Source organism: Thermobia domestica, chromosome 10 (genome assembly GCF_964235325.1).
Source record: "Thermobia domestica chromosome 10, izTheDome1.hap1.1, whole genome shotgun sequence".
In the NCBI taxonomy this organism is placed as follows: domain Eukaryota; kingdom Metazoa; phylum Arthropoda; class Insecta; order Zygentoma; family Lepismatidae; genus Thermobia; species Thermobia domestica.
In genome coordinates, this window is record NC_137463.1 from 247,685,360 (window position 1) to 247,706,597 (window position 21,238).

Genomic DNA, 21,238 nt, shown 5'->3' on the forward strand with positions numbered 1-21,238 from the left:
TTGTATTTACATGTTGTTATTTCTCATTAACATGCTTTTTGATAACGCACGATATGGGCTAGGGGTGCGCACGAGAAATGATTTGAGACTGTCACCTCTCGCAAAGATGTCGCGAAAGTTGTCTCCTCTCGAAATCTGTATCTGTTTCTATTGGAAGAGCTATGTCTCGTCTCGAATTTCGTAACAAAAATTCTGTCTAGTCTCATGCCGTGCGCAACCCTAATCAGTCCATAGACAAAAACTTCATTTCGGAGGGGTTTCGATAGGGCTTTGTGATATCCAAATTTTGAAATAGATAATCGATATTGAAATACTATTGAAACTTGTTCGAAATATCAAAAAATACAGCAATATCAAAATATAAGCAATATCAAAAATCGAAAATATAGAAATTGATAAAGATCAAAAACATCGATATATCGGTCAAAAATTTCGATATCGATAGTTTGATATTTGAAAATATTAATCGTTCGATCGAAATATCGCACATCCCTTGGCTCCAACTGTTACCACCTTAAAAAAGAATGTGAAAATTGCTAACTACCTAGGTAATCTGTAAGTACCTTAAGACGGGGTTACTTTGCACTTCAGGTTTAACTTCGCACAAAATACGAAAAAAGTTACACAGTCTTCCGTCGGTAAACCCATGAACTGTAAAGAGAAAGTTTCAACTGCCACCGTAAAATAGAACATCTAACTGGATTTTGGCTATAATGTTGGCGGTTAACATCAGTTCTAATCACCTGAAGGGTTTGTTGATGTAGAGGTATGGAAAGCACTCACTGTAAATGCAGACAAAATTTGGAAGATATCACCTACAAGAATTTCCGTCAAAGTTAAGTCGGTTTCGTAGAATTCTACTGTGTATGATGGGACTTCCAAGCAATAGTTGAAACTGAAGGGTGAAACATTGTAAAGTCATAGAAAAAATAACACTGGGAGAAAGCTGTTTTGAGCCTCAAATCGTGGTTACTTTGCACCGGGTCAACGTAACCCCTTAAATGGGAAATTCTTACTACTGGCACCTCCTCCCGTCTAACTTTAGGAAAATATCCTCTTTAGGTAGATGTCGAAATGGATTTCTTGTTGGAAAATAAATTACGAACAGCGGCGGATTCAGAAGAATAGTTTGAGAGGGACTTCACACAGAAATACTTCGTTTATTTAGAAATCACTAGACTTTTTGAAGGGCTTGACGGGCATACGCATAGGAATGACTAAATTAGATTTTTAAAAAAAGAAATCCTGCAATTTGGGTGGGCTTCAGCCTGAAAGCCCCAAATCCCGTAAATCTTCCACTGATTACGGTTGAGATGATATTCTTGGATATAAAGAGCAACCAAGGCAAATCTGTTCACGGAGATTTTTTCTGTTTTTCAGTTGCCATTTTTGTGGGTCATGCTAAACTATCAGAATGTGGCTCCTATTTCGGTACCAGAAAATACATAATTTGCTTTACAAATATCGATAATTCATACTAAGTACTGATACCGGTACCATAATTCCAACATCAATATTTGTAGACTGCATGCAGTTTTGTGTAAAAAGTGAAATGTATAAATACAGGAGAGAAAACGTTGCAGACAAACATTATGTTAGTATGTTGAACATACTTTTTTGTATGTGGTACAAAGTATCTTTATCTATGGGGTTACTTTGCACCAAAGTTTATATGAAATGAAATCTTTGAGTTTTACGTTCCACGATTTTGCCGGATATGTTAAAGGAGACGGTGATGATGAGTAATGAATGAAATGGTGGAATGAAGAAAGTGGGAGGAAACGGGACAACCCCGAGAACACACGGTGTTTGTCCACCACAAAGTTTACTTGGCGGGGACTGGGATCGAACCCGGGACCCCAAGCACCAGAGGTGAACGCTCTACCACTGAGCCACCGCGGCCCCTCATATAGAGTACAAGTAACAATATGTTGTAAAAAAAAAAATGGCCCGTCTGGAGGTCATGTAAGCTAAACACCAATACAATTGTTACAGATTTATTTACTAGCACTGTTTAATTATCTACGGTGCTGAACATCGCAACACCAATATCATTATGTCACATCCTTTCAAAACTATGCTAACTGCAAAGTAGACCTGCTTTGCTTCGTAATGTTCAAATAGTTGATTACTGTGCTCGAATGCAGGCAAGTAGCATACAAATTTATGATGTTGAAGGCGTTATTTTTCACAGCTATGAAGAAAAGACATGAAAACGAAAAATAAAAATAAATCTTTGTTTTACGTCCTACGGTTATGCTGTGTATGCTGACAGTCACAAATGAGTATTGAAAATTGATGATCTTGAAATACGATTTGGTGGAATAATGAGGGGGAAAAATAGACATTGATTAAATATAAAATTGAAAAGAAATAAGGGCCTGACGCTCAAATATTTATCTATCTGGCAGCCATATTGATCCCTCTAAAATATCATGAAGTACTTGATTGATTCTAAACCCAATAATAGTAATAGTAATTATAACAATAAACACAGAATATACCTAGATATAATTTACGCACCTTGAAGTCTAGAAATTAATAATTGCAATCCTCAGCATTCCAATAGAACTTTGGATTCTCCAAATGAAGATTCGGACATCGGTTTTCTTCTCAAGCAATAATGGGGTACAATAATCAGTTGCAGTCCAAAGCCAAGTCACTAAGCATGAATATAAAAGATTTTGTGTTAAATATTTCAATGTAAATTTCATGAAATACAATTCATTAGTTAGTTACATACAAACTCTTACGCATGTAAGTCAGAATCTACTTGTAATAACTTGTAAATTTAAACAAAATTATACTACAGTTATAGGGACATCAAACATATATTCCATAAGATATATAGGGTGTCTCAAAAGTTCCCTAACATAAAGTAACTCGGTTATTATCAGAGTTACAACAAAATGTAATTGGGAAACCGTCTCCAAATATGATGTTTCCAATGTAAGTTGAAGGAATTTTCGAAATCGGATAAGTCGTTTGGCTGTACACTCTTTATGCGTCCAATGTTAAATGAAAATGCAACGTTGCCATTTACCTGAACCCACAACATAAGTGAATGAAGTTACTGTATTTTACGTTAACATGTCGATGGCCCATTTCAAACAGTAACTTCATTCACATATGTTGTGGGTCCAGGTAAATGGTAACATTGCATTTTCATTCCACATTGGGCGCATAAAGAGTACAGCCCAAACGGCTCCTCCGATTTAAAAAGTGTTCACTTTAGATTGAAGACAACATATTTAGAAATGGTTTTTCCTCTTACATTTTGTTGTAACTCTGATAACAGAGTTACTCTGTGTCAGGGGACTTTCGAAACACCCTGTATACATCATACAAAGTTCCTTTCTAAATTCTACACGGGTGTAGTTTAATTGAATGTGAGATGGATGATACATTAGGCCGTTTGGGAATACTCACACAGATGGCCGCCATTTTGGATTAAATTTGTTTGTTATAAATTGGTGGGTAATGTGATATATATATATATGGCCACGGGCTAGAATTTTCTCAGTATATCAAATATGCAATCAGATTCCATGGAGCTTAATTTGGTGAAAAGTTATTGCCAATTGAACGTTGTATTTACCTCTTTCTTCTAGATGTAGAACCATACCGTTAGAACGTGAGGAATGTATCGAAATATTCAAACTGTGGGGCGGGAGGAGTGCCTGTGCAGTGGTTACCGATTGCAAACAGAATCATCCACAATGTGACCGTGTTACATGTTGCAGTGTCACAGTAATTAACTAAATTTGAGGAGACGGGCACATTCGTGGACATACGTCGTAGCGGACGATCGTAGACAGCTACAGATGAAGCAACGCCTACGGCAGTGCTGACTTCCTTCTCGATGTGGCCCCAAAGGAGCACACGTCATTTATTAATGCAATGTGGGTTGAGTCATAGGGTCTGCGCGTGTATAAGTGCATCCGTACAAGGTGCAAATGAAGCAACATCTCCACGAGAACGATCTTGGTCGCCAAGTGCAGTTTTGTGACCGAGTTATCGAGTAATTATGGTTAAACTCTAACATTTTTATGCAAATACTCTTTTCAGATGAAGCTGACCTCTACGTAAATGGGAAGGTTAATAGGCAGAACATGCACAATTGGTCACCTGACAACCCCGCGTGCAAGACCCCTCCAACATGACCAGCGCAAAGAAAATTAATTATGATGTTGGCAGATAAATGAGGAATACGTCTAATCAGTCACTTTTTCATTCCATAAAATTAATTGCGGAATAATACCTCACGCTCGTACAGGGATAGATATTGCGAGCTGCGATGCCCGAGGATGGTACATTCTCGCAGTTTTTTCAACACCATGGCGCTTTCTTCATTATGGATTCGTGGTGCGTCACTACTTGAACAATTCCCTAAAACATGGGTTGATCGACGAGAGGCAGTTGAATGGCTGTCCGATCACCGGACCTAACGCTGTTCAATTTCTAGCTTTGTGGACATGTTAAGCCTATGGTTTGTGCAGTAAATATTCATAATTTTTATAATCTAGAATAAAGTATCGCCATCGTCTGTGCACGAATTTGACCCTATATCCTACTTTGTGTCCACAGCAATTGGAAGAAGCTTCTGCAAATGTTTATTGATCAGTAGGAACATGTGGAACATATACTATAACCAGGGGTAAAAGTGGACCTGAAAAGGTAGGGGGACGGTAGGTAGCGGCATGACTCCACGCCGTTCCTCCTGCATATCTTTGCCCATTGTACCATTTTAGGGTCTGGGAGACGCCGTACATGTTTTTCGAGGTGAGGAACTGTGTCCCCCGCGTTCCCCCTCGCTTTTACCCCTGACTATAACAGGGAAATGTGTTCGAAGTGGGAACAATCAGAGGCGGTGCGTTTTATTACGATTTTGACTCGACATATCGGCTATCTAAATGTTCAAATGCAGTGAAGTGTGAAGCCTACAAGATTGCATTTCTATTTACATAATGTCTGAAAACCACTGGAAAGCCTCTTTAGTTACGGAGAAAAAATGGAGAGACTGATCCATCCATCGTGAACAACTTTCTGAAAAAAATAATAATAATAATAATAAATAAATAAAAATAGCCCCTTACCTTGTATCAGAGAATTATACACGAAAGTGCTCAAAAGCCGACTTTTAATATTAACAATTTCCAGCGGGAAAACTCCTGGACCACACACTCGAATGAGGGGTATTTCAAACTCCCGTAAGATTCGCCCCCACTGCAATCCCCTAAATCCGCCCACGCTCAAACCACGACGCTTATAAGACTTCAGACAAGACGACACATACCAACATACGAAAGAAACAATTCAATATGGCACATCAAAATATAAACTAATGAACTTCTTTGAAAACACCTCATTTTACAAACAAATGGTAGAAAAAGGTAAAAAAATGTCAGTATTGTCAACTTAGAAGTTACCTCTACATGAGAAATAAAATCTTTGTCAATATATAAAAATGGATTTATTAAAGGTATTTAGCATTTATTCTTCCCTGAAGGTATATCTTGATCACTAAAAAACCAGAAACGGTATGTCTCTATCACTGAAAAAAAAAAAATTGAAGGGTATGACATACCACTACATATAGTCTCACTTGGTTCACTGCCAATAACATTTCACCAGAATAAGTTAAATGATATCTGATTGCACATTTGACATCCTCAGAACATTTTAGTGCATGGCCATGTATCACACTACCCACTTATCATCCGTATTACAATTTCGAATCTAAGATGGCGACCGTCCGCGTGATGTAATCCGAAAGTATCCCTCTGGGCCTAATGTGTATCTCTTATCTCGCATTCAATGAAACTACATCCCTGTAGTTTTCAGAAAGGATGACAAGGGACTTCTGATGCATCCTGTATATAATAGTTGTATCAATAATGAAGTTGGAAGTATGTGATCTAGATCGTTGTTTCCAATTTAACCTAATGTCTTGCTGAAAAGGGAATATTTGTTGAAATCTGAGTTTTACGTGCGACGGGTATACCGGCTAGGCTAAAGGAGACGCTGATGATGATATAATGAATGAAATGGTGGAATGAAGAAAGTGGGAGGAAACGGGAGAACCCCGAGAAAACCCACTCACACGGTGTTTGTCCACCATGTTTAATATGTAAAGAGAGGTTATATATTAGTTTACTTGGCGCGAGCTGGGATCAAATCAAAGACCCCAAACACCAGAGGTGAACGCTCTACCACTGAGCCATCGAGGCCCGACAGGAATATTTGTTGAAGTCTACTGTCTTCTTCACTACCAAGGTTACACAAAAATGAGCCTATGGTTTGATGGAATTCGAACCAACATTATATGTATACTCTCTCAGCGAGAATCAAAGCTGGCACCAAGTTTACATATGCGCGCGCATTGTATGTTACTTATATAGCTCACAGAGCTATGGGCGAGCAAGCAAGGCACGTGCCCCGGGCGCGTGGTTGGAGGGGCTACTAAAAGAGAGGTTATATATTAGTACTTTTCCGTTTTGGTGTTTAATACTTTTCATCAGAGTGCGAAATCATGAAATCAAGGTGGGGGAGACTGAAGGACTGAAGAGAGCGAGAGAGAGGAAAAAAAAACTGTGCAGTTTTACACTTCAAAGAATTGTAGTGAAATGAGAAGGTCAGAATTCAAGATGACATTCGGATGCTTGGCACGAAGAAAAACATTGCAAGCAATTAAAAAAAAATCTTAAATAGTTATATATTTTGTAGGCTTTGGATATGTATGTTTTAGTTGGCATCAACAATTATTGGTGTGTTTTGTCACAATTGACAGTTTAGCGAGAGACTAGGCTAACTGACAATTTTAACTTTCTGAAAGAAAAGGAAACAAATGAAAACAGCACGTTACAAAGGATACGTCTGATATTCATAGTTTGGCTTAGTATACAACAGGGGTGGATCCAGGATGGACTACTGGGGGGCGGTGGGTTGTAATGCCACTACTTACAAGCTATCGCTACTTTTAAGAGATTCAACTCTGGGTGGATTTTATTTTATATTAAAATACACAAAGTTTCCTCTTCTTGGGGGCGATAGACCCTCCCTGGATCCGCCCCTAACTCAGGGCAAGCTACACCGACAAGTGGTTGAGGCAAAGGTCAATTAATGGCATTGGTATGCTGTTCCGTCAAAATCTCAATCTTGACCTGGATGTAGGTTAGCCTGGTCCTCACTGAACCCCTCAATTGCATGTTTAATATGTAAATTAGGCACTCCTACAGTAAAAATAACCTACCTTATTCTAAGTTTTTAAATGCATTTCTACAACTGATTGTAACTTTAAAGGTTCTCGTGAAGATTAGCTGGCGGAGGTTACCTAACATAGCCATGAGTTATCAAATTAACAGTTGTGCATCGTGGGTGATGGTAATGATCCTGAGGTTAGATGTTAAATTGGACTCGAGAGCGGAACAAGGGCTGATGTTATTCGTGTCTCAGACAGGGCATGGAATGGAACGAATATGAAAATAAGGTTCCTGTAATAGTTTTCCACAGGGTTTGTAAGATTTTCGAAACACTTGGCATTTTTTTTTTTAATCAAGACTTGACATTTTTAAAAAAAAGAAACCAAGACTTGGCAATTTCAAGTTTCATCCCCCTCCCAATCTTGTAATGCTCGCTACGCCGCTGTAAGCAATACATATTTTCTACAATATTCGTTGTTCATCCGTTTCCGCTGGGTTACAACGTGGTAAGCTGCATATGGGACTTTTAATAGTGTTATTATAATGAGAAAGAATTGCAAATTATGTTGATGTTCCTAAAAGAGGGAAATTGAAAGAGAAATTAAATTAAAAATAAATAAGGGAGAGAAAAGTAATTACTTGAAAATAAAAATAAAGTCTGAGTTTAATGTCCCACGATTATGCTGTTAGGCTAAGGGAGACGGTGATTAAAGCAAGTTAATGGTTATGGAATATTTGGTGGAATGAGAAAGTGGGAGGAAACCAAGTCCCCGAGAAAGCCTACAAGCACGTATATGAAAATGAAGTAAAACATACACTGGACTATGCTTTCTTTGTCTAGCAGAGTCATAGTTTGGAATCGAAAATGTGTTTTGAATCCTTGTATTTAGAGATTGAGAGTGTAAGTAACGAAATCACTTAATACATCCATTAAGATTTCGGAAAGCGAAATCTAAATTTAGGTAAGCTAACTCCATGTACTAACTGCTTGCATCCGCTTCGTACATTGTTCGAAGGGTCACGAAGCAAATCACCTCATTTAGTCTACACATACCTAGTACTAGTGTTAATTACCTGCTTCGTTTGGGTTCGATCATTCTAAACTATTTTACTGGTAGCATATATTCGTTCGTTTAGCCAGGATTTCGTAATGGAAGGGGGTGCGTGACTTGAAATACTGTGGTTACAACACCAGGGGATCGATCAATCTAAACTATTTTACTGACAACATATCCATATTGATTTGTTAGGACAATAAAATGAGGATATGTTAGTAAGTATTTTAATTAAAGAATTATGAAGAAATCTTGCGTAAAAGAATAGAAAAAAGTATTAACAAAGACATAGTCTTCCGAAGTCATTCGAACTCGGTTCTTCTCGTCTTCTTTCTATTTCTCTTATCTTAGTTTAATGCCGTCAAGGATAGCAACGAGATCTCTTTCGGGAGTAAAGACATCCTATAAAATGGATTAGTGTTGCCGCGAAATTCAAAATGGTTCATATTATTGGTAATTCTGGGCATTGCTTAAGTTCTAACTGACATGCTATATGAAAGAACCGGTTTATCGATCGTCATTTTAGTCCATAGGGTTACCGGCGCAAATCCCGGGGGGATGAGGACATGTCCCCTCCAATCTTAGAACTGGGGGGGGAACTTTCCCCTCAATAATCCGATTTGAAATGCGTTTTTGGGGGAGAAATGTGATGATTTGTGTCCGATTGCCACAAAGGAAAGTAAGATGAAATGATGTCCCCACCCCAGAATAAGCCTTCAATCTGCCCGCCTCACAATTTTGAAGACAACTCTGCTCCCCTGATCCTCCGCAGCATTGTTTTTCAACTTCCTAAATATTTTGAACATCTTTAAAAAATTATGAGAACTGTCTTACGCGTCCCTCTCAATGTTGAAGACAGATTTGCGCCGCTGCATAGGGTTAACATGGAGCTAGATGGAATTCGGAATGTTCCGTTACAATAATATCCAATTTCAACTTGATCCCCCCCCCGTTTCCTCCACACAAAGCTCCTCGTAAGAAAGAGTAACCAAACGCTTCTTGTAGCTTTATACATTTTTCATTTCTGGATCCAAAGGGGGGGTCTGGACCCACCCCTCGGCTACGTGCCTGCTTCCCGTAAAAAGCTTCATTCGAACCCTGAATCAAACAACTCCATCTGTAAAGCAGTGCTGAGTTGATTTTACTATCCTTTTCTGCAACGAGGCTGTATGAGACGTGGACTTACTGATTAACATGGACTCCGAACCACTCCCGCCGGGAATCGAACGCGGGTCTCCCATACCAAAGGCGCGTACGCTAACCACTTAGCCATGAAGGAGCTCATCTCTAAAGCAGTGTAAGCAACAACAACAACAAAAAAAGAAACAAACACACACACACACACACACATATACATACATACATACATACATACATACATACATACATACATACATACATACATACATGCATGCATACATACATACATACATACATATACTAGAAGTTTGCGCAATTGGGGATCAAAACATTCTCAATGAAGTATGAGAAATAGTAAACGTCAATCAAAGTGGGTTTCTGCTTATTCTTTACTTCGTTAATACTTAATTCCTTCTAGAAATAGTGAAACAATACTATGAAGTCACAGTACTTAAACATAATCGAAAGAATAAGACAAGGAAACAGAGTAATTTCCGACTGATTAAACTAGTCATATATACTATACCTAACTGTTACATTGTATTTCTTACCATATTACGAAAGCGATATAACTTTTTTACCAGCGATAGAAGCTGGACGCAATCCAATACTGCAATTTAGACGCTGTAACGAAAGCTGCAAGTCAAACGCCTGACACTCCTAACTCTTCAAGCTGTGTAGTAGCTGTTTCAAGCGGTCTGCAACTTATGACCTTGAAACTAAGTGCTAGTAACCAAATTAATGCCAAGGTACGATACAAACACCCCAACTTGCCACAATGACGTCAACACAAGGAAAAAAAGAAAAACATCTAATTTTTGGTTCCAAAATTATGAAACAATAATAATAATGTTTTAATTCTCAGTAACTCAAACATTAGTTAACTAGAGAACATAACAAGCAAAACAAAACAAAACAAAAAGAACTGACTGCTGTTTTTAAATTTCAGTGAGGCTGTAAAATATGTTTTGTTTTATTGTTAAAAAACAAAAAGAAAAAGAAAAATAAACAAAGAAATGAAATAAATTTTGTTGCAAATATCCTAGTAAAAATAAATTTTCTAGACACAAGTGGCTCCGCGTAGCGTAGTTGCTAACGCTCTCGCCTTCGGTACGAGCGGACCCAGGTTCGATTCCGGTAGGGGCACTCGGTCGAAAAAGTATCAAAAGCTTTTAAGTCCAGCCATCCTGAATGAGGCTTTCTTGGGTTTTCCTCATTTCACACCAGGCAAATGCCGGGTGGTACCCAACATATAGGTCCCAGGCCGTTTGCTTCCTTCCCTTTCCCCGGATAGTGTGCTCACCGAGGGACGTCATAACTCACATGTGACGGGCTAACAAGGTCATTGATGCCGAAAGCCCAGAAATCTAAATCCTAAATCTTCATTCACTACACAAGAAAATGTTCGCGCTTAAAACGGTTTCTTAGCAATTATGTTAAGCAGTCCTGTAGTAAATCTCCATCAAGTAATAAACCGTCACATATAAAAAGGAATGAATAAACACATAACATTCATTTTGAGTACATTGAAATGTAAAAAGTTACAAAACATTAATATTCAAAGATTTCTCAAAATTCAGATTAACCCATTCCTTTCTCCTCAACCATTAACGAGTTACAATAGTAAGAATTGTAGTCATAAATCACATTACTTGTTTAGTACTATATTAAAGCAAGTTATACTAAAGGAATATTTAACTAAAGTGATAGTTTACTATTGTACTTACCCAGGCTTTGTTTCCTTCCACTCTTCTTTTCCGTTTGTAAACAACCTCGTTTATAAACCAACTCGCAAGCAAACGACCGTTGTTTCATGACGTCATCTATGGTGCAAGAAAGAGGTGTCTATAGGAGGTCAGGACCTCACACACAGATGGACGTATATAACATATAGCTGAAGTATTTAACATACGTATACGTATGTAAAATACAGAAGATTGTTAGATGTCAGACATCCTGCAGCGACATGATGTAATATCTAAGCGGGTAAAAGGCAATACCTATGTAGCATATGGATAAAGTACGCTCCGTACAGATTTCCTTAGTAAACATAACGAATCCTTGTATTTGTACAATATACCGCTGTCCGGATAATGGATTTTTCTCAGTGTAGTTTAAATCCATGTTACACATTTTTCTTTGATTCTTACTTTTGAAAAACGAAAGGAGAGAAAATATGATCGTGGAAAAATTCGAATTTGAGATTTCAACCGGATACCTAAAAAGAGGTTTTTAGATACCTATTCCTTCGTTCGTCCTTCATACGCACACTCGCATAGCCCTTTTAAGTTCTATTGCCTATTTTTAGTGTCTACAGCAGTTTCTTCATTATTCAATTTAAAAAGTACCAATAAAGTTTTTTACTTCGTTTTTTTTCACGCGTAGAGGCATTGTAGAACACGTTACATGTGATTTCCCGCTTTTCTGTGTCGAGACATATGGGGTGATGGCGTCATAATTTAATATTTTTTTATTTTAATTATTTTTATTATTTTTGACGGGCTTATTTTGAACCTAGAGGATATAAATTTTGCACAAACATTCAGTGCACTGGTTAGCATTTTTCAGATTTTGTGCACCGGTTAGTATTTTTTAACCCTTCTCCGGGCAAGATATTTTTGTAACGTAGACGGGCAACTAGGCCTAACCAACTCTATTAGCCTTACCAACTCGATATGTTCATGACTTTAACTTCGACTAACGATAGGATAATTCAGAATTTTATATCATCGAAATATTTATGGTTATTGAGAAATTCGAAAAAAATGAAGCTACTGGGCCTGGGAGGCCCCGCTTGCCCGGATAAGGGTTAAAGATATTTGTGTTAAGGCAAGGGGTCCAGAGAGGGGAAAGGTAAAAAAATATATTTTTTTTAAACCGAAAACTCCCTTTTTCGCGATTTTCAAGTCTCATATACGGAATCGAGACATGTGAGTGGTACCGTTTGGACGGCTGTTCTATTCTGAAGAGAATGAGGTACGAATTATGATCCTAGGATAAATGGGATGTCTCAGGAAAATTTTACCTGTGATCTTAAATTTTAAGCGTGTTTTTATTATTTTTAGCGGGCTTACTTTTGAACCTAGAAGATTGGAATTTTCCACATTCAGTGCACCGATTAGTATTTTTTTAAATTTTTTTTTCAGATCTCTGCGTTAACACAGGGAGCGTCCAGAGGGGTGGGAGTAAAAAAGAGAGTTTTTTGTTACCAAAATTCCCTTTTTGGGGATTTTATAGCCTCCGAAACATAATGGCTACATGTGAATGGTACCATTTGAAAGGCTGTTCTATTCTGAAGAGAATGAAGTACAAAATATGACCCTAGGATAAATAGGGATGTCTCAGGAATTTTTTTTTACCTAAGATCCAGGTCTTTTGTGGTAATCTCGAGCATTGTGGGATTCATTGGTAAATATTTCCCCCCTTACTATTCAAGATAGAAGCTTGAAATTTTGTACACACATTTAGTATTTTTCAGCTGATTTTGAGATCTATGCGTTAACAGAGGGGGCTCCAGTGGAGCTCAAAATTTGAAAAAAATATTCTGAAAAATCCCGATTTCTCTCAAACTTTCCTGCCTTAGGGACGTGATAGGGAAAAGTGATTGGTACTGTTTGAAAGGCTGTTCTACTCTGAAGAGGACCATGGTTCTAGGATAAATAGGGATGATGTTGTAACCGCTTAACTGAAAGTCTATAATTTACCTTACAAAACACACACAATCATTTAAAAGGGCTAGAGGGTATGCTGTCCAATGTATCTGAACCAAATTTTAAATTTAAGGTTTTTCTGTGATTCTCCAGGGAGGGGTTTCAAATTTTTCTTCTAAAAATAATGGTAATTTACTGACGGGTGGAAATTAAAAATTGCTATTTTCACAGAAACAAGTCTAGCAATTTTATTTATATTTAATAAAAGACTATTTCATTAACAATCCCAGACTGTGGTATAAGTAATTTCTCTGTAAAATATCAAGAAGGGCTAGTTCACACTTGGGGATGTCTTTTTGGAGATTTTCTCAAAAACGAATAAGATTTCCAGCTTCATATTTCATAAGTAAATATTTCATTAATACCTTGATAATATAAAATAACTCACATGTCATTGAAAAAGCTGCGAAAAGTAGTTTATTCTTGGGAGAGAGATTTTTCTTTAGACCAATTTTCTCAAAAACCAAGTAGATATGCAGTGTTTGCCTCTTCTGAAAGTTACGATGTTATAAATTGAAATTCAGGACTGAAAACTGATGATCAGTGGGGTATCCATCGACGAAATTAAAATACCGCTAATTTTACAGTAATTATATGATATATTCAAATAGATAAAAGATAATCAAAATATGGAACAAGAGCTCTCCGAACAATATTATTTTACACGAGACACCGTTATTACGACTGACTTATCTGCTTTCGATTTCCAGCCATTTAAAAAATCGGCATTTGTTTTCGCGTTTCTAAATGGTTGCAAACGGAAAGCTACTAGGTGACTCGTGATAATTGTACAGCCACGAAAGAAAGTATTTTTCAGTTGATAAAATTTATTTTCCCAATAACTCAACAATAAATCAACCTATTAGAGTACCGATTTTGGCAAGTTATCAAACCATAACTGTGCTAAGGATAACAACAAAAAGAGCCAAATTAATTCATTTGTTCCCGAGTTATTCGTAAAAGAAAATTTGTAAGTGTCAAATACTTTCTTTTCCGTGTGTACCTCATGCAAAATAATATTGTCTAGGGCGCTCTTGTTCCACATTTCGATTATCTTTTTTACCTTTTTGTAGATATCACATAATTACTGTAAAATAAGCGGTATTTTAATTTTGCAGTGATTGGGCCTCTTAAGAAATAACTCATCATGTAACAAAAGCAACTGACTGTCCGATACTCGTGCCTTGTCTTTTTGTCAATCTCTCACAACAAAAATTTTAAGGCTGCACTTCAGTTGTACGTATGCTTTTCAATGGAGTCTCCCTTTCTATTCTTTTTTAAAGATTAGTGGCCCTTCCAATGTGATATATCACTACTCTCTGTGTAAAACTACCTGTCAAAAGATGAGTTTTTTTTATTTTTATTTATTTATTTTTTACAATTTTGTGAAATAGACCTTCAGTTCATGCGATTTTGTTGGTATTTTATAACCTGTCTTTAGCGGAATCGAACGGAACTATTTCCGTTATAGATAGGTTTCCGGTGAGCGAAGGAACACCTATGCAAAAAGAAAAAAAAATGCATATGATTGACATACTGAGATATAAAATAAAATGCTGTACGTATCTTAGTAAATTTTCAGCATTTATTTCTAGTATGCATTAATACACGCAAAACTTACAATGAACAGAAAAATACTGTACACACGTTAACTTATTTTTTCCAATAGTCAAGGAGGGTTTTCTGTACACATTGCGTGCTGTGTGTTCAATTTTACATAAAGACTTTAGTCTAAAAAAACCATACTAAGCATATCAGTGTCATTTCAACGTAAGGCAAATGTTGCAGTTCCTTTACACTTTTGTCAGAATCTTAATAAGTCTTTAGCCTACACTCTTCTTCCAACTCAATGCCTTATTTCTCTTCTTCCTCCACATCCTCTTCTTCTTTCAGACTTTCCGTGTAATTCTCAATTAAAACGTGTGTTGAAAACAATTATTTTATTTAAAAAATAAATGAATATGCTAATCTGTTAAAAAGTAATAGTGCTTAAATGAAATTATAAAAAAGCCTTAAAAATAATTAAAAGAAACCATTAATATGTTATCTTTTTTAATAATAATTTGTCCTAAGGGACAACAGTAATGAAAATTAATGAAACTTTTTAATTGCAAAAAAATCATAAGTTAAACATTTGATTTCAAATTAAAAACTAACAAATTTCGTAATATAATGAAAATTCAGGCTAGCAGTGGAAACGGAGGTAACAAAACCATCAAAAACCATCATTTTAGCCATGTACAAAAAAAAAAAAAAAACTATCTTTAAACTTCGATTAAAAGGTCATCATATGCTCATGTAAGTTTCAATTGCTACCACATGTAAAAGTTAATTAAAAGAGAGTCTGAGCTTTCTACTTTTGATTTTCATGTAAATAGTTTTATAACAAGTAACTCAAAAAATATACAAATAGCATCATTAATATCCTTTTATATATATTAAAATTCTCTTTGTATTAATGAAATTGTAATTAAGCATTTCAAAATAAAACAAGTTCTTTTACTTAACTTCTAAAAAAAAAATTAAAACCTACCTCATATGCTCAGTTCAAACAGCTTGGGATACTGTTTACCAATGAAATAATAATGTAAAAACAACTACCATATTAAAACTAAATATTTTTAATTAATCATTTTTAATTAATCACATGTATATCCGTCGTGTCTGCACATCACTGTCCGTTTTGCTAAAAAAAATATACCTAACATCTCATAGAATGTCTAAAAATATTTTAAATGCTGCGCTCCCAAACTTGAGATTTTTCGTTAAGGTTGGTTTAAAGGGACAAGTTTCGCAGATAGATGTCACTACAGTCTTCGTATATCTCTCATGTATTTTTTACCTTTCACGAAAATTCACGATTTCTCTTACAAATTTCAAGCTATATACTTCAAATTTTTAGAGAGGGAACTTCATAAGCTATCAAAGGCAACTATCTAAATTTTTTATTTAGAATTTTCTTCATAGTTGAAAGAGTATATTGTTAAAGATTTGGAAATTAGGTTTCAACAATTAAGCCATTTCAACAATGAAGAAAATACAAAATAAAAAATCGGCACAGATTGTTGACTTCGATAGGTTATGAAGTTTCTCCTCTAAAAATTTGAAGTCGGTAGCTTGAAATTTGTAAGGAAAATCGTGAATTTTCGTGAAAGATAAAAAATACATTAGGGAGATACGAAGACTGTAGTGACATCTATCTGCGAAACTTGTCCCTTTAAACCACCCTTAAGATGCTTATTTTGATCTCCGCTGTCTCCGTAACACAGTTTCCGTTTAACGAAGGGAATTCTACACGATTTTCGGCAGTAAATTCATGAAACCTAACCGGCATAACCGTGGGATGTAAAACTCAATGATTTCATTTTTTGTTTCATTTTGTAAATTTATGTTTTAAATGTATGCTATGGTGTTTTTTTATTCATCTAGAAGCTATCAGTATCCTTCCACGTCACAAGAGGTCCACGAAGAGTGTCAGATAACAACATAAAAACCAAATTTATTGTTGGACTATATTGCTTCATCATTCTGCCACTTGGCTTCATTAGTTACTAAGGTTTAATAAAATTTCTACGTTTGTTGCGTGATTTAGTTACCGTATATAGTTTAACGCCCCTTTCAGCACCCAGCCTATATGAGACATGAGCTTATAGTTTAGGGTGGAATCAGATCCACCGTATTTCATTCAATGCTCTCCCACTGGAAATCGAACCCGAGACCACGTAAACTAAAAACATGCGAGTTAGCCACTAGACCAGGAATAAGGTCAATTTCTATTTTTGTATTAGTAAATCACACTCTGTAAATCATTCCATTGAATTGGACTTAGGAATAACGTATATGTTAGTGGGAACAGTTACTCTATATTATGACTGTGTCGCAATGGGGAACCCCATTGAACGTGGTCAAAAGATGTTGACAAATTACCTTGTATAGTATTGTGAAAGTTCTTTGTAGAAAAAAGATGAATCTGACCGCAGTATTACCATTGGGTGTACCTTTGAGTTCTAGGTGGGATGAGAAAAAGAAAAGAAGCTGGTAATAATTGGTGAGCCAGCAGGGGGTGGCTTTGAAAAATCACCTTCAGTTACGAGGGTTGACGGGTTAGATATGGAACACTTCATAACATGATCATCTTCTCCACGGAAAATCAATCACAGAAAAGATCTAAGATATTTCACTGAAAAAGGGTCAAACGTCTGGGAAATACCGTTATATTTGAAATGCAGAGAAAATAATAATATCTAACTAGTGTTCCTTTTTAACAAACCGAAAGTTTTCATCGTTACAGGAACAAAACTCATTATTTGATAGTATACTGTGTTCATTGAAGCCAATCAGGATTGTAATTGTTAGAGTCCGGGTTTTTATGTACTATTAAATTCTAAAAGTGTTCATATATATATAACGAACAATGGATACATATCGTAAAACTCGAATAGACTTACTAACTACGAGGATACAATACAGAAACCGGAAGTTCACTAGCGGCATACTTCCGGTACTCCTCTCATAAACTAATGATCAGCATGCTTGGAAATTGATAAATGCAAAATAATAATAGTAATAATAATAATAATAATAATAATAATAATAATAATAATAATAATAATAATAATAATAATAATAATAATAATAATAATAATAAAGTTTAATACGTTGATTCAACGTAGATTAAAACTACAGACGTGTTCAAATGATTAGACTCAACATTCAGTTTCTTAATATTTTACTGTTCTTACATTATTACGTGAGAAAATATGTTCGAACTTAGTCCAAATTACTACTTTGTTACTCTGTCCTAATTTATAGTGGGTGTGGCATATGTTTTTCAATATCAATTAAACAAATGCGTACGTAACATTCAAAAAGTGTGTATATTCAAATTGGAAACAAGAAATGAAATGGAATACTTACAAGAAAATTATCTTTCTCAGAAAGATTAATATATGTTATGAAATCCCTTATTTTTTATTCTCTTTTATCCTTTGTGGCATAGTATGTACGAGTTTAGCACATTTTGACTTCAATTCAGCATCATGGATACCACAAATTGTTGATCTCCTCGATCAATTGATGTTTGGTTGCAACATGCTTCTTCTTTAGGTTTTCCTTCCTTCAGGGGTTTTCAATCGGGTTCATATCAGGACTATTGCCCGGCTACGGAAGAACACTAATTTCGTTGTTCTCGAAGAATTTTGTCACAGTTTTGCCCCGGTGGCATAGGGCTCTATCATTCATAAAGATGAAGTGTGTGTCATCAAACCAGATTGCAGTCTGGGGAAGCAGCTCTTCTTGAAGAACTTGTAGGTATTGGACGTGCTTCATTGTTCCCTCTATTATATGCAGTTTCCCAGGCCCGAAGACAAACATCACACCCCAGACCATGACTGAAGTAGGATGCTTCACTGTTTGTTGAAGGCATTCCAACTTAAATTCCTCCCGAGGCCGACGTCGCACATATTGTGAACATTCATCAGACACGAAGACACATGATTCATTGCTGAAACATCTATTCTCCAATCATCAGCAGTCCAATGTTCTAGGCCTCGTGCCCTTTCCAGGCGCTTCTTTGCCATGATTGGAGTAATTTTTGCTTTCTTTCTTGGCCTGAGTGCTTTTAGTCCCTCAGCACAAAGAATTCTTCGAACATTATCAGGCGAAATGTCTACACCATACTCAGCCATTTTTATGCTTAAGCTCTAGAAGTTGCGTTTCTGTTTTCCAGAGACAATCTTTTTAGTTGTTTGATACCTCCTAGCGATAGCTTTCGATTTGTCCCACACTTCCCAAGCCTTTTTGCTGATACATTTGCTTCTTGCTCATCGAAACGGAGATTTTACTCACAGATTTTTGCCCTACCCCAACTCTAATAACAATTTGTCGTTGTGTACCATATATCTTCCTTCCGCCAAAAGTGTTTTGACAACTTCCGCTTTACGCGAAGAAAGGTCTCTGGCTTATCAAATTATGCCACGATTACAGGACTTCATATAATAAAAGATTAATACACAAAACACGTCAAGATCACTTTAAACTGGCCCATTCGAACTGTTGAACGCTTTGAATGTCGTAACTGCTTACGACTGTAACCACAATACTTCACATTGCAACTTGTTAGAAACCACAATAGCTGTCTACAACTGAAATACCACTTTCAAAACTCCCTCCCCTCTACTAATACCACCTGCTGTTCAACGGTGATATCACCACTTCAACTGAACAGTAAACAAATGAAGGATCCTATATTAGTGGATTAAACCATTAAATTGCATGTTCTAGAATTCCGAAATTAGGACTGTAACCACAATTTCGTATTTTTCGAGGGTGAGTCAAATAATTTGAACAATTCTGTATATACTGGGCAGCTGCTAACAATTTGCTATCATTTAACCAACAGTTCTGACCTCGCATTGCCAACTGAAATTTTACATGTTTCATTGGGTTTATGTTGGGAATTGACTTGCTTGGCAAATGGTTGGCAAGGTGGGCAATTCAACTTAAGGTATATGTCGGCAGCTGGTTAGATTATAGTTTCTGAATGTGGGCCTACTATTTGTGATGCTAGGAATAGGTACGAGGGACCTCTAAGAGAAGGTGTAACTAATTAACTACTCTATGGGCAATGGGACCCGAAGGTTCAATGCCGCATTCACAAAAGCTCTCCATTGATTGCTGTCCTTAGCCAACTTGATCCAGTTTCTATTTTGTATTCCTATTTCTGCGAGATCTGTCTTAATATTGTCTTCTCATCTACGCTTAGGTCTTCCTTCATGGTCGTTTTCCAATTTGGGATGGGCACGAGTCGAGCTAAAACTCGATTCGAATTCGACTCAACTTTCGAGTCAAGTGAAAGGTAATTTTCTCGAATCGAGTTTCGAGACGAGTTTAATTTGATAAATGGCTCGCTCGTTCAACTCGTTTTAACTCGTTTTGAAATCATGCCTGATTAGACTGGAAAGTGAAAGCCATGAGAAATGTAAGCAGTAATGTGTACTTTTAGTGTTCCTCATGAGAGGGGACACTGTTCGTATCTCGTCTCTTTACGATAACTTGACAAAAGATTTTTATAACGAGCTTGGTTTGGTTCGGCTCGAGCCGGCTCGCTTGGGATGAGCCATCGGCTCGAGGTGGCTCAGTTGAGATGAGCCATCTGCTCGGTTCGGTTGGGTGAGCTGTTGACTTGGCTCACTTCTAGGTTCGGCTCGATAGTGAATGAGCTATGAGCCGAGCTGCTCAAGCCGATTGACAAACCTAAACCCGAAACGAGCAGTTTTGACCATGTTTGGCCGGAGCCCTATAACTTTTAACAATTTTTGGTTCGAGCCCGAATGCTTCCTCTTGCAGAACTGAGACCCAGAACCTCGTGAACGATGTCCTTGCCACCTAGACTTCACGACTACCGAGGTCTACTAGTCTTTAGTCAACTAGTCTTTAGTATTTAGATCAAAAGGCCTATCTTTCAAGTTTGAGTGAGTTGACTTTCAGTTTAACATCCCGTTCAGCAGCAAGGCTATATGAGATGTAAACATACTAATTAACGTGGAATCGAACCACGTGAGCTTCCGCTGAGAATCGAAGCCGGGTCACCCACGCCAAAGGCGCATACGCTAACCGCTTGCCACGAAGGAACTTATACGGTGTTTATATATACGGTGTTTAATAATAATAATAATAATAATAATAATAATAATAATAATAATAATAATAATAATAATAATAATAATTTGTAGTAGTTGTAGTATCATTGATAATAATTATATTGTCTATGTAGGATACTTGAAAATACACAGAGGTTTTGGCTCGATTTAGTTCGTTTTGAATCGAGTTGGAGGAAGTTTTTCGAGTCGAGGTAAGTCGAACTCAACGATGTCAGTTCCGAGTCGAGTCAAGTGTCAAAGAAAACTCGCTCGAACTCGCTAGTGCCCACCCCTATTTCCAATTAGATTTCCAGTAAAAACTTTGAAAGTGTTCCTACTTTCTTCCATTCTGGCTACATGACTTGCCCACCTGCGCCACCCAGACTTGATGATCCTAACAGTGTTTCATAAACGGTATAAGCCAGGGATGTAAATAAGCAACACAATTTTAGTAGCCCAAGAAACAAAGCTACTAGCCCACCCACACCCCA